Here is a 13,364-nt window from a genome sequence, read left to right as displayed (position 1 = left end):
CCATCTGCCCCCTCCAACTCCTACCCTTCGCAACCCATCCCTTCTTCCCTCCCAGTGAACAATGCTTGTGGCTAACAATGCCCTTTCTGTATCTCCACAGGAAAAGTTCTCCCACAATCACCAGGAGAGGGCCCAGAGTAGCAAAGGGGTGCCAGACATAAGGGCCGGGATTCTCCGGTATCTGGCAGGGTGGGCCTTACCGGCGCCGAGGAGTGGCATGAACCACTCCAGCGTCGTGCCGCCCCGAAAGTGTGGAATTCTCCGCATTTCCGGGGGCTAGGCCGGCGCTGGAGGGGTTGGCGCCACGCCATCCGGTGCCGAAGGGCATCTGCCGGCCGGTGCGAGTTGTCGCGTGCGCAGGAACGCCAGCGTGTTCTAACGTATGCGCAGGGGGATTCTTCTCCGCGCCACCATGGCAGAGCTTTACAGAGGCCAGCACGGAGGGAAAGAGTGCCCCCAGGGCACAGGATCACCCGTGGATCTGTGGGCCCCGATCGTGGGCCAGGCCACCGTGGGGGCACCCCCCGGGGCCAGACCCCCCCTCCCCCCGTGGACTCTGCAGGCCGCCCTCAGAGCCAGGTCCCGCCGGTACGGACCTGGTCTAATCTAAATGGGCGGCCGCTCGTCCCATCGCAGAGCAGAGAATCGGCGGGGGGCCACTGCCCGGCCCCTGACCAGCGCAGCCGATCTCCGCCCCCGCCAAAAAAACGATGCCGCAGAATTCGGCATCCGGCGTCGGAGTGGTGGGGCGGGATTCACGCCGCCCCACCAGTCAATTCTCCGACTTGGCGGGGGGGATCGAAGAATCCCAAGAATCCACAAGACATTAGAGGAATAGGGCCTGGAGGTAACAGAGGCCAGAGCGGCCACCAGTCGGTGGTCAGCACGCACCACAGAGGTGAGGATCCACCGAGCCCCACCTGGATTGACTGTCACACGCACAGTTGTTATTTCCATGCACGCAACTCGGTGGGAAACGTTAGTGGACAGGCATCTGTGGCTCAATCTGGTGAGCACCACACAGTTGCTGATGCACATCAGGTAGAGGCAATAATGCCGAGGTGAGACAGCAATCGGAGGGTTGCTGTATCCCAGGACCCAGCTGGGTCCAGTCAGATGCTGAGCCTCTGGAACAGGTTTTACCCAGAGCTGATGGAGACTGTCATGATATCCATATTAACATATCATGGTGCAATCACACACACACACTGATGGACAGGTAGATGGACCAACCAACACACACACATCACAAACATCACAGCCAATCACCAGTGAGAACACACGCACTATAAAACAGGGAACACCACAGTTCCCGCTCATTCTACCAGGAGATAGCTCAGAGCACAGAGCTCACAGCGTGCCACTCAGACATACACCATGTGCTGAGTGCCTCACTAAGATAGTGATAGGGCTGGGTCCACAGGTTAGCTGGTGAAGTACGAACCACAGCCAGAAGTTAATAGTTATTATTGTACAGAATAATAAAACAGAGTTGTACCATCTACAACTGTGTTGGTTCGTTTGTGTATCGGAACACCCAACACGACATGATACCAGGATTGGAAACTTGCCAGCGACTGTGAGACCTACCTGCACCTCTTCAGTGATCCACCATCCTGCGCCATGGACACCATCAGTCCGCCGCAGCCGCTTCAAATCGCTGGAAATCTCGGCGTCAACTGGAAGCTGTTTAAACAGCGCTTCCAGCTCTTCCTAGAAGCCACAGACAAGGAGAATGCATCAGACACCAGGAAGATCGCCCTCCTCCTCTCCACGGCGGGGCAACACGCCATTCACATATACAACTCCCTGGCATTCACGGAAGGTGAGGACAAGACGAAGTACAAGACGGTCCTTCTAAAATTTGAGGAACACTTCAGCGTCGAGGTGAATGACAGCTTCGAGAGGTACCTCTTCCAGCAGCGCCTGCAGGGTAAGGATGAGCCTTTTCAATCTTATTTGACACACCTCCATATCCTCACGCAGTCCTGCGGCTATGAGGCCACCTCCGACTCCATGATTCGGGATCAGATAGTTTTTGGGGTCACCTCGGACACCCTACGCCAGCAGCTCCTCAAAATAAAGCGCCTCACCCTAGCCACCGCCATCGAAACCTGCATCCTCCACGAAAACGCGACCAGCCGGTACTCCCAAATCCAGGCGGCCGAATCGGCACGGCAGGGGTCCTACGAGGCCGAGCAGGTCCAGTCAATCGAGTTCCTCCCGGCCCGCAGCCCGGATGAGGGCGGCCATTTCGCTCGCTTTCCGAGGCCTCCCGCGCTTGTACGCGCCAAAAGAGGGGACGTCGACGCAGAGGGACGTGATGCGCAGGCGCGCTCTACGCAGGACCGCAACACGCATGCGCAGTGGTACAACGAACGCCATGACATCACGACGTGCGGCACTGTGGATCTGCACACTTAAAGCGGCAATGTCCAGCCAAAACGCGACAATGCCTCTGCTGTGGCAGGATGGGCCACTACGCTGCCTGCTGTCGAGCAGCTGAACCTGCCAACTCTCCGCAATTCCGCCAGCCTCGCAGGGACGTGCGGGCCATTCAGCCCCCATACACCGAGTCATACTCTGACAACGTGCAGACCGGTGATACCGACGACCAGGAACCCTTCCGCATTGCGGTAATAGACAGGAACCGGATATCCCCAAGTAGGACCCACCAGCCGATGCCAGTGCACAGCATTAATCCGGGCGATGAATGGTGTGCCACCCTAACGGTCAACCGATCACCAATCACATTCCGCTTAGACACTGGTGCCTCCGCCAATCTCATTGCATGGTCAGCCTTCCACACCTTGAAGGTCAAACCACCGATTCGGCCATTCCACTGTCAGCTGGTTGATTACAACGGAAACATTATCCCGACCATGGGGTCCTGCCAGCTCGAGGTTACACACAATTCATACACAGCCACACTGTCTTTTGAGATATTTGGATCCTCGAAGGACTCTCTGTTAGGCGCACAGGCGTGCAAGATCCTCCACCTCATTCAGCGGGTACACACTTTGTCTCCAGAAGGCATGTCCGATTTCCCGGATGCAGACTTTAGGGCGCAGCTCCACTCGATCCTCGCCCACAACCAGGAATTCTGGGGGGGCATGGGCACACTGCCCTACACTTGCAGAATACGGCTCAAACCGGACGCCACCCCGGTCATTCACGCACCTCGTAGAGTCCCAGCACAACTCAAGGACCGCCTCAAGCAGCAGCTGCAGGATTTGCAGGACCAAGGAGTGCTTTCCCGGGTCACGGAGCCAACGCCATGGGTCAGCTCCATGGTGTGCGTAAAAAAGCCCTCTGGCGAGCTCCGGATCTGCATCGACCCGAAAGACCTGAACAATAACATCATGAGGGAACACTACCCCATACCCAAACGGGAGGAAATCACGAGCGAAATGGCCCGGGCTAAGATTTTCACCATGCTTGATGCCTCAAAGGGTTTTTGACAGATTCAGCTGGATCAGTCCAGCAGGAAGCTGTGCACTTTCAAGACTCCCTTTGGCAGATACTGCTACAATAGGATGCCGTTTGGCATCATCTCGGCATCCGAGGTGTTTCATCGCATCATGGAACAGATGATGGAGGGCATCGAAGGGGTGCGCGTCTATGTTGACGACGTCATCATCTGGTCCACCACACCACAGGAGCACATCAGTCGTTCCCAGCGCGTCTTTGCACGGATACGAGATCATGGCCTGCGCCTCAACCGAGCCAAGTGTTCTTTTGGCCAAACTGAGCTAAAGTTTCTGGGTGACCACATATCCCGGTCAGGGGTGCGTCCGGATGCCGACAAAGTGGCAGCTATTGCAGCCATGATGCAGCTGGCAGACAAGAAGGCAGTGCTACGCTTTCTCGGGATGGTCAACTTCCTGGGGAAGTTTATTCCCAACCTTGCCTCCCACACAACGGCTCTTCGCCACCTGGTCAAGAAGATAACGGAATTCCAGTGGCTGCCCGCACACCAGAAGGAATGGGAGGAGCTCAAGATCAAGCTCACCACCACCCCGGTTTTGGCGTTCTTCGACACTACTCGGGACACAAAGATCGCGACTGATACCCGCCAGTCCGGCATTGGGGTGGTACTCCTGCAACGGGATGACACTGCATCATGGGCCCCAGTCGCCTATGCCTCACGGGCCATGACCCCCACAGAACAGCGCTATGCGCAGATTGAAAAGGAGTGCCTGGGTTTGTTAACCGGCATCGACAAATTCCACGACTATGTGTATGGTCTTCCGTAGTTCACTGTGGAGACCGACCATCGCCCCCTGGTCGGCATCATTCAGAAGGACCTCAACGAGATGACCACTCGCCTCCAGCACATTCTGCTCAAGCTCCGGAGGTATGGGTTCCAAATTGTCTACACCCCGGGAAAGGACCTCATCATCGCGGATGCCCTGTCCAGAGCACTGTGCACACCGCCCGAAACGGAGGGGTTCGTTTGTCAGGTCGACGCACAAGTAGCCTTCACATCGGCCAATCTGCCGGCTACTGATGCATGTCTGGCCCACATTCGCCGTGAGACTGTGGCTGACCCCCTTCTACAACGTGTGATGCGCCACATGATGGAAGGGTGGCTCAAGGGGCAGTGCCCACAATTCTACAATGCCCGGGACGACTTGGCCGTCATTGATGGTGTCCCCCTAAAGTTGGACCGGATTGTGATCCCACACAGCATGCACCGGCTTGTCCTTGAACAACTGCACGAAGGCCATCTCGGGGTTGAAAAGTGCAAGCGGAGGGCCTGAGAAGCTGTGTACTGTCCGGGCATCAGCGACGACATCGCCAACATGGTGCTCACCTGCCCCACCTGCCAAAGGTTTCAGTCGGCGCAACCCGCTGAGACACTTCAGCCCCATGAGTTGGTAACCTCCCCCTGGGCAAAGGAGGGTGTGGACCTCTTTCATGCGCTCGGCAGGGACTACGTCATTCTCATTGACTATTTTTCCAATTATCCGGAGCTCATACGCCTGCACGACTTGACATCATCAGCTGTCATCTGAGCATACAAAGAAACCTTCGCTCGCCATGGCATTCCGCTCACCGTCATGTCGGACAACGGGCCCTGTTTTGCGAGCCAAGAATGGTCTTCTTTTGCCACTTCATACGGCTTCACACACGTGACGTCCAGCCCTTTGCATCTCCAGTCGAATGGCAAGGCGGGAAAGGGCGTCCATATCGTGAAGCGGCTCCTCTGCAAGGCTGCGGATGCCGGATCTGGCTTCTGTTTAGCCCTGCTGGCCTATCGCTCGGCCCCACTGTCCACAGGCCTCTCGCCAGCCCAGCTGTTGATGGGTCACACCCTTAGGACCACTGTGCCAACCATTCATGTTCCTAAACACGACCATGCTCCAGTACTGCATAGAATGCAACAGCAGCGTGCACAGCAGAAGGTGGCACATGACGCTCGGGCAACTGATCTTCCTGCCTTGGCGCCTGGAGACAACGTCCGCATACACCTACCATAGGGTGGCTGGTCGGCAACCGCCGAGGTTCTCCGCCCCGTGGTTCCCCGCTCATTCCTGGTTCGCATGCCTGATGGCTCCATTCGCCGGCATAATCGACGGGCCCTTCGGCTGCTTCCGCGCTCGCTACGTGATCATGCACCGGTGGCACGCCCTCCTGTTGTCCCTGATGTCGGCTTTGTAGAGCTTCCTGCCACTCTGCCTACTCCTCTCTCATCCGTGGCCAGGCCCATTCCTCAACCAGTGGATCCTGACCCACCCTTGAGGCGGTCAACCCGAATTCATCGCCCACCTAATAGACTGGACTTATGAGCCTGTTTGCGCATTGGACTCAATGAATTGTTGTGCAATAATGTTAACGTGTTTATTTCTTGTCGTTCCAGGAGTTCTCTTTCGATATTTGATGATTGCACTTGTTTTGTTTATGGTACAACCTCGTTGCTCTGTTGCACCTGACACCTTCCTCTGTATATAGTTTAGCCTCATATACATGTTGTAAATATTGCACACACATACTCAGATGCACTCACTACACACCAATATTTATTACCATGTAGGCACATAGCCTTGTGAAAAGGGGGGATGTCATGATATCCACATTAACATATCATGGTGTAATCACACACACACGCACACTGATGGACAGGTAGCTGGACCAACCAACACACACACAACATCGCAGCCAATCACCAGCGACAGCACACGCACTATAAAACAGGGAACACCACAGTTCCCGCTCATTCTACCAGGAGATAGCTCAGGGCACAGAGCTCACAGCGTGCCACTCAGACATACACCATGTGCTGAGTGCCTCACTAAGATAGTGCTAGGGCTGGGTCCACAGGTTAGCTGGTGAAGTACGAACCACAGCCAGAAGTTAATAGTTATTATTGTACAGGACAATAAAACAGAGTTGTACCATCTACAACCGTGTTGGTTCGTTTGTGTATCGGAACACCCAACACGACAAAGACGTTAGGGAGCAGCCGGGATATGCAGTGGGAGATGTCAGCAACACACCAGCAGGCCCACAGCTGATTGGAGGAGTCCAGAGGCCAAGGCGCCGGAGATGTTGCCGGAAATACGTGGCTCCAATGCAAACACTGCGAGGGTGGTGACCGCAGTGGAGAGCCTGGTGCATGATGTTGGCAGCATGAGTGAAAGTGTCCAAGGCGTCGCGCAGGCATGGCCATGGCTGAGGACTTTGGTAGACTGTTCAACTCGCTGGGGGACGAGACTCAGTACCAGACTGACCTTGATGAGGTGCTGCGGAATATGTCCCCGGGCTCACTGCCTGTGAGTGAAGGTGGCTGCTCATCTCCATCGGATCCTCGCAGCAGCCCATTGACCAGGTTCACATTTTTCAAACGGAGTACTAATCGCCACCAGCGTGACCACTTGCTGGGGCGGCCACTGAAAGATGGAGGCCGTTGCATATTGGGTGGCTCCCTTTAATTGTATGAAAATAAGGCTTAAGTGGTGATAATTGGTTTCACATCACGCAACGGCGAGATCCCAATTTCGCCCTACGGGAGCGGGGCGGTTGCATCGCATATTGTTTGGCGCCCGGCATTGTTCTCAATTGCCACCCCTCCCTTGCGGGGAGAATCGCGCCCATAATCCACACTTCAGCACATTTTTATTTCAATCTGAAAACACACTGCAAGATTACTGCTGACGGAGAGGCATAAATATCCTGGCCGCGAGGTTTGCTAGTGTCACACGGGAGGGTTTAAACTAGTATGGCAGGGGGGTGGGCACGGGAGCAATAGGTCAGAAGGTGAGAGCATTGAGGGAGAACTAGGGAATAGGGACAGTGTGGCTCCGAGGCAGAGCAGACGGGGAGAAGTTGCTGAACACAGCGGGTCTGGTGGCCTGAAGTGCATATGTTTTAATGCAAGGAGCATTACGGGTAAGGCAGATGAACTTAGAGCTTGGATTACTACTTGGAACTATGATGTTGTTGCCATTACAGAGACCTGGTTGAGGGAAGGGCAGGATTGGCAGCTAAACGTTCCAGGATTTAGATGTTTCAGGCGGGATAGAGGGGGATGTAAAAGGGGAGGCGGAGTTGCGCTACTTGTTCGGGAGAATATCACAGCTATACTGCGAGACGACACCTCAGAGGGCAGTGAGGCTTTTTGGGTAGAGATCAGGAATAAGAAGGGTGCAGTCACAATGTTGGGGGTATACTACAGGCCTCCCAACAGCCAGCGGGAGATAGAGGAGCAGATAGGTAGACAGATTTTGGAAAAGAGTAAAAACAACAGGGTTGTGGTGATGGGAGACTTCAACTTCCCCAATATTGACTGGGACTCACTTAGTGCCAGGGGCTTAGACGGGGCGGAGTTTGTAAGGAGCATCCAGGAGGGCTTCTTAAAACAATATGTAAACAGTCCAACTAGGGAAGGGGCGGTACTGGACCTGGTATTGGGGAATGAGCCCGGCCAGGTGGTAGATGTTTCAGTAGGGGAGCATTTCGGTAACAGTGACCACAATTCAGTAAGTTTTAAAGTACTGGTGGACAAGGATAAGAGTGGTCCGAGGATGAATGTGCTAAATTGGGGCAAGGCTAATTATAATAATATTAGGCGGGAACTGAAGAACATAGATTGGGGGCGGATGTTTGAGGGCAAATCAACATCTGACATGTGGGAGGCTTTCAAGTGTCAGTTGAAAGGAATACAGGACAGGCATGTTCCTGTGAGGAAGAAAGATAAATACGGCAATTTTCGGGAACCTTGGATGACGAGTGATATTGTGGGCCTCGTCAAAAAGAAAAAGGAGGCATTTGTCAGGGCTAAAAGGCTGGGAACAGACGAAGCCTGTGTGGCATATAAGGAAAGTAGGAAGGAACTTAAGCAAGCAGTCAGGAGGGCTAGAAGGGGTCATGAAAAGTCATTGGCAAATAGGGTTAAGGAAAATCCCAAGGCTTTTTACACGTACATAAAAAGCAAGAGGGTAGCCAGGGAAAGGGTTGGCCCACTGAAGGATAGGCAAGGGAATCTATGTGTGGAGCCAGAGGAAATGGGCGAGGTACTAAATGAATACTTTGCATCAGTATTCACCAAAGAGAAGGAATTGGTAGATGTTGAGTCTGGAGAAGGGGGTGTAGATAGCCTGGGTCACATTGTGATCCAAAAAGACGAGGTGTTGGGTGTCTTAAAAAATATTAAGGTAGATAAGTCCCCAGGGCCTGATGGGATCTACCCCAGAATACTGAAGGAGGCTGGAGTGGAAATTGCTGAGGCCTTGACAGAAATCTTTGGATCCTCGCTGTCTTCAGGGGATGTCCCGGAGGACTGGAGAATAGCCAATGTTGTTCCTCTGTTTAAGAAGGGTAGCAAGGATAATCCCGGGAACTACAGGCCGGTGAGCCTTACTTCAGTGGTAGGGAAATTACTGGAGAGAATTCTTCGAGACAGGATCTACTCCCATTTGGAAGCAAATGGACGTATTAGTGAGAGGCAGCACGGTTTTGTGAAGGGGAGGTCGTGTCTCACTAACTTGATTGAGTTTTTTGAGGCGGCCACTAAGATGATTGATGCAGGTAGGGCAGTAGATGTTGTCTATATGGACTTCAGTAAGGCCTTTGACAAGGTCCCTCATGGTCGACTAGTACAAAAGGTGAAGTCACACGGGATCAGGGGTGAACTGGCAAGGTGGATACAGAACTGGCTAGGCCATAGAAGGCAGAGGGTAGCAATGGAGGGATGCTTTTCTAATTGGAGGGCTGTGACCAGTGGTGTTCCACAGGGATCAGTGCTGGGACCTTTGCTCTTTGTAGTATATATAAATGATTTGGAGGAAAATGTAACTGGTCTGATTAGTAAGTTTGCAGACGACACAAAGGTTGGTGGAATTGCGGATAGCGATGAGGACTGTCTGAGGATAGAGCAGGATTTAGATTGTCTGGAGACTTGGGCGGAGAGATGGCAGATGGAGTTTAATCCGGACAAATGTGAGGTAATGCATTTTGGAAGGTCTAATGCAGGTAGGGAATATACAGTGAATGGTAGAACCCTCAAGAGTATTGAAAGTCAAAGAGATCTAGGAGTACAGGTCCACAGGTCATTGAAAGGGGCAACACAGGTGGAGAAGGTAGTCAAGAAGGCATACGGCATGCTTGCCTTCATTGGCCGGGGCATTGAGTATAAGAATTGGCAAGTCATGTTGCAGCTGTATAGAACCTTAGTTAGGCCACACTTGGAGTATAGTGTTCAATTCTGGTCGCCACACTACCAGAAGGATGTGGAGGCTTTAGAGAGGGTGCAGAAGAGATTTACCAGAATGTTGCCTGGTATGGAGGGCATAAGCTATGAGGAGCGATTGAATAAACTCGGTTTGTTCTCACTGGAACGAAGGAGGTTGAGGGGCGACCTGATAGAGGTATACAAAATTATGAGGGGTATAGACAGAGTGGACAGTCAGAGGCTTTTCCCCAGGGTAGAGGGGTCAATTACTAGGGGGCATAGGTTTAAGGTGAGAGGGGCAAGGTCTAGAGTAGATGTACGAGGCAAGTTTTTTACGCAGAGGGTAGTGGGTGCCTGGAACTCACTACCGGAGGAGGTAGTGGAAGCAGGGACGATAGGGACATTTAAGGGGCATCTTGACAAATATATGAATAGGATGGGAATAGAAGGATACGGACCCAGGAAGTGTAGAAGATTGTAGTTTAGTCGGGCAGTATGGTCGGCACGGGCTTGGAGGGCCGAAGGGCCTGTTCCTGTGCTGTACATTTCTTTGTTCTTTGTTTGTTTGTTTATTATTTCAAGTTAACATTTGGCTGCACTTCTGATAAAATAATTGGGCAGAATTTTCCATTCAGAGAATGTGCAGATGTGGGTGGGAAAGTGATTCCTGTTGGCCGGCAGGCCAGAATGGAATGAATGTTGCAGGACTTCGTCCACACTGTCTGATGTCATGGCTCCGGCATGCAAGTGCATTGAAGTCACCATGGAAAGGGTGGCTGCAACTTTGGATATAATAAACTTTGGAGACCCAGAAATTTCTACCAGATTTGCGCTTAGACCTGCACATTATCACTCTGGCCATGGGTACGTTTCAGCAGCAGCTAGAACGAGGGGGGGCCTGGCTACCTCGATCTCCCTCCAGGTGTCCCTTCTCCTGAAGGGGTCACGGCCCTCCAGGCAACCCAGGGGCATCCACCCAGGACCCTCAAAGGGTGTCTATTAATCCAAATTCCCTCTTCCTGTGACCCCATCAACTCCAGCAGGTCAGGCCAAGGAGGGTAGACATTCCCCAGGAGACTCTCAGCAGGCCGAGGCCTGCAAGGGACACCTGCCAAACCCATCACAAATAACAAAGTATAGCAGACAGCATGTTGCCTCCACCTCTACTGAGGATGTCAGGGCTAATCCCAGATGTAGCGACAGAGTTAGGAAAATTGTAACAATAATAATGTTTATTAGTGTCACAAGTAGGCTCACATTAACACTGCAGTGAAGTTACTGCAAAAATCCCCTAGTCGCCCCACTCCAACGCCTGTTTGGATACACTGAGGGAGAATTCAGAATGTCCAATTCACCTAAGAAGCACACCTTTCGGTACTTGTGGGAGGAAACCGGAGCACCTGGAGGAACCCCATACAGACACGGGGAGAACTTGCAGACTCCACACAAACAGTGACCTAAGATGGGAATCGAACCTGGGTCCCTGGTGCTGTGAAGCAACAGTGTTAACCACTGAGAAGTTTTTTTTGTTTTTTAAAAAATAATTTTTATTAAGGTTTTCACAGAATATCAATAACAAAATGAAAAAGGAACCCAACAGGGTTAAATACAAAACACAGTCAAAAAAAAACCTCCATACCCCCCTCCACCCTGTACATAAATAATAAATTAACACCCCAACTTATCGCAAAGCCAACATAGCAAATATATACACCCCCTCAGATCCCCCAGTGTAAATAAACATAAATAAAGTAACCGCCCCCCACCCCCCCCTCCCCCCCCACCCCCGAGTTGCTGCTGCCATTGACCAATGTCTACCGTTCTGCCAGGAAGTCTAAGAACGGTTGCCACCTCTTGAAGAACCCTTGTACCGACCCTCTCAAGGCGAATTTCACCCTCTCCAACTTAATAAACCCCGCCATATCGTTGATCCAGGATTCCACGCTTGTGGGCCTCGTGTCCTTCCACTGAAGAAGAATCTTCCGCCGGGCTACCAGGGACGCAAATACCAGAATACCGGCCTCCTCCTCCTCCTCCATCACCTGGTAAGTTTCCGAGATCTTTCCCACTCCCGCCTACCCCCCCGAAAGCACCCTGTCCTGTACTGTGCGTGGCAGCAGCAGCGGGAATTCCACCACCTGCCGCCTGGCAAACGCCCTTACCTGTAAGTACCTGAAGGTGTTCCCCGGCGGGAGCCCATACTTCTCCTCCAACTCACCCAGGCTCGCGAACTTCCCGTCCACAAACAGGTCTCCCAACCTTCGTATCCCTGCCCTGTGCAACCCCAAAAACCCTCCATCTGTCCTCCCTGGGACGAACCGGTGGTTCCCCCGTATTGGGGTCCACACCGAGACCCCAACTTCCCTCCTGTACCGCCTCCACTGCCCCCAGAATCTGAGGGCAGCCGCCACTACCGGGCTCATGGTATACCTCCTTGGAGGGAGCGGCAGCCAGCCGCTCCCCAGCGTCCCCAGACTCATACCCACACAAGACGCCATCTCCAGCCTCTTCCATGCAGTCCCCTGCCCCTCCATCACCCACTTGCGCACCATCGTCGCATTGGCGGCCCAGTAGTACCCACAGAGGTTGGGCAGCGCCAGCCCCCCCCATCTCTACTCCGCTCCAGGAACACCCTTCTCACCCTCGGAGTCCCTCGTGCCCACACAAACCCCATTATGCTCCTGTTGACCCGCCTAAAAAAGTCCTTCCGGATAAACACGGGGTGCACTGGAACAGGAACAAAAACCTTGGGATCACCGTCATTTTGATTGACTGCACCCTACCCGCCAAGGACAGTGGCAACGCGTCCCACCTCTTGAACTCCTCCTCCATTTGCTCCACCAGCCTTGTGAAATTAAGCCTATGCAGGGCCCCCCAGCTCCTGGCCACCTGGACCCCCAAATACCTGAAGCTCCTCTCCGCCCTTTTTAGTGGGAGCTCGCCAATCCCCCTCTCCTGATCCCCTGGGTGAACCACGAACAGCTCGCTCTTCCCCATGTTGAGCTTGTACCCCGAGAAATCCCCGAATTCCCTGAGGATCCTCATTACCTCCGGCATTCCCCCCACTGGGTCCGCCACATATAACAGCAAGTCGTCCGCATAGAGCGACACCCTATGCTCCTCCCCACCCCGCACCAGCCCCCTCCAGTTCCTCGTCCCCCTCAGTGCCATAGCCAGGGGTTCAATCGCCAGTGCGAAGAGCAGGGGGGACACGGGACACCCCTGCCTTGTCCCTCGGTGCAACCAAAAGTACTCAGACCTCCTCCTGTTCGTGGCCACACTCGCCATCGAGACCTCATACAACAGCCTGACCTACCTGACAAACCGAAATCTCTTCAGCACCTCCCACAGGTACCCCCACACTACCCTATCGAAGGCTTTCTCAGCGTCCATCGCCACCACTATCTCCGCCTCCCCCTCCCTCGCCGGCATCATGATAACGTTCAGAAGCCTCCGCACATTCGCGTTCAACTGCCTCCACTTCATGAACTCCGTCTGGTCTTCGTGGATGATCTGCGGCACACATTCCTCGTGGCTAAGACCTTCGCCAGTACCTTGGCATCTACGTTTAGCAACAAAATCAGCCTGTAAGACCCACACTGCAGGGGATCCTTGTCCCACTTCAGGATCAAGGAGATCAGTGCCCGGGACATCGTCGGGGGCAAAGCCCCCCCCTCCCTTGCCTCATTAA

The 13,364-nt window shown here is 53.5% G+C and overlaps 1 protein-coding gene across 1 annotated transcript in view; it reads right to left on the bottom strand.

The window, feature by feature from the left end:
- The window catches only part of clstn2a (calsyntenin 2a), a 1,020,747-nt gene that overhangs the window by 577,828 nt on the left and 429,555 nt on the right, over window positions 1–13,364 (bottom strand). The window lies entirely within an intron of this gene.

This window comes from Scyliorhinus torazame, chromosome 14 (genome assembly GCF_047496885.1).
Source record: "Scyliorhinus torazame isolate Kashiwa2021f chromosome 14, sScyTor2.1, whole genome shotgun sequence".
In the NCBI taxonomy this organism is placed as follows: Eukaryota; Metazoa; Chordata; class Chondrichthyes; order Carcharhiniformes; family Scyliorhinidae; genus Scyliorhinus; species Scyliorhinus torazame.
The sequence above is the reverse complement of the archived record's forward strand: the minus strand, read 5'-3'. Positions and strand labels throughout refer to the sequence as shown.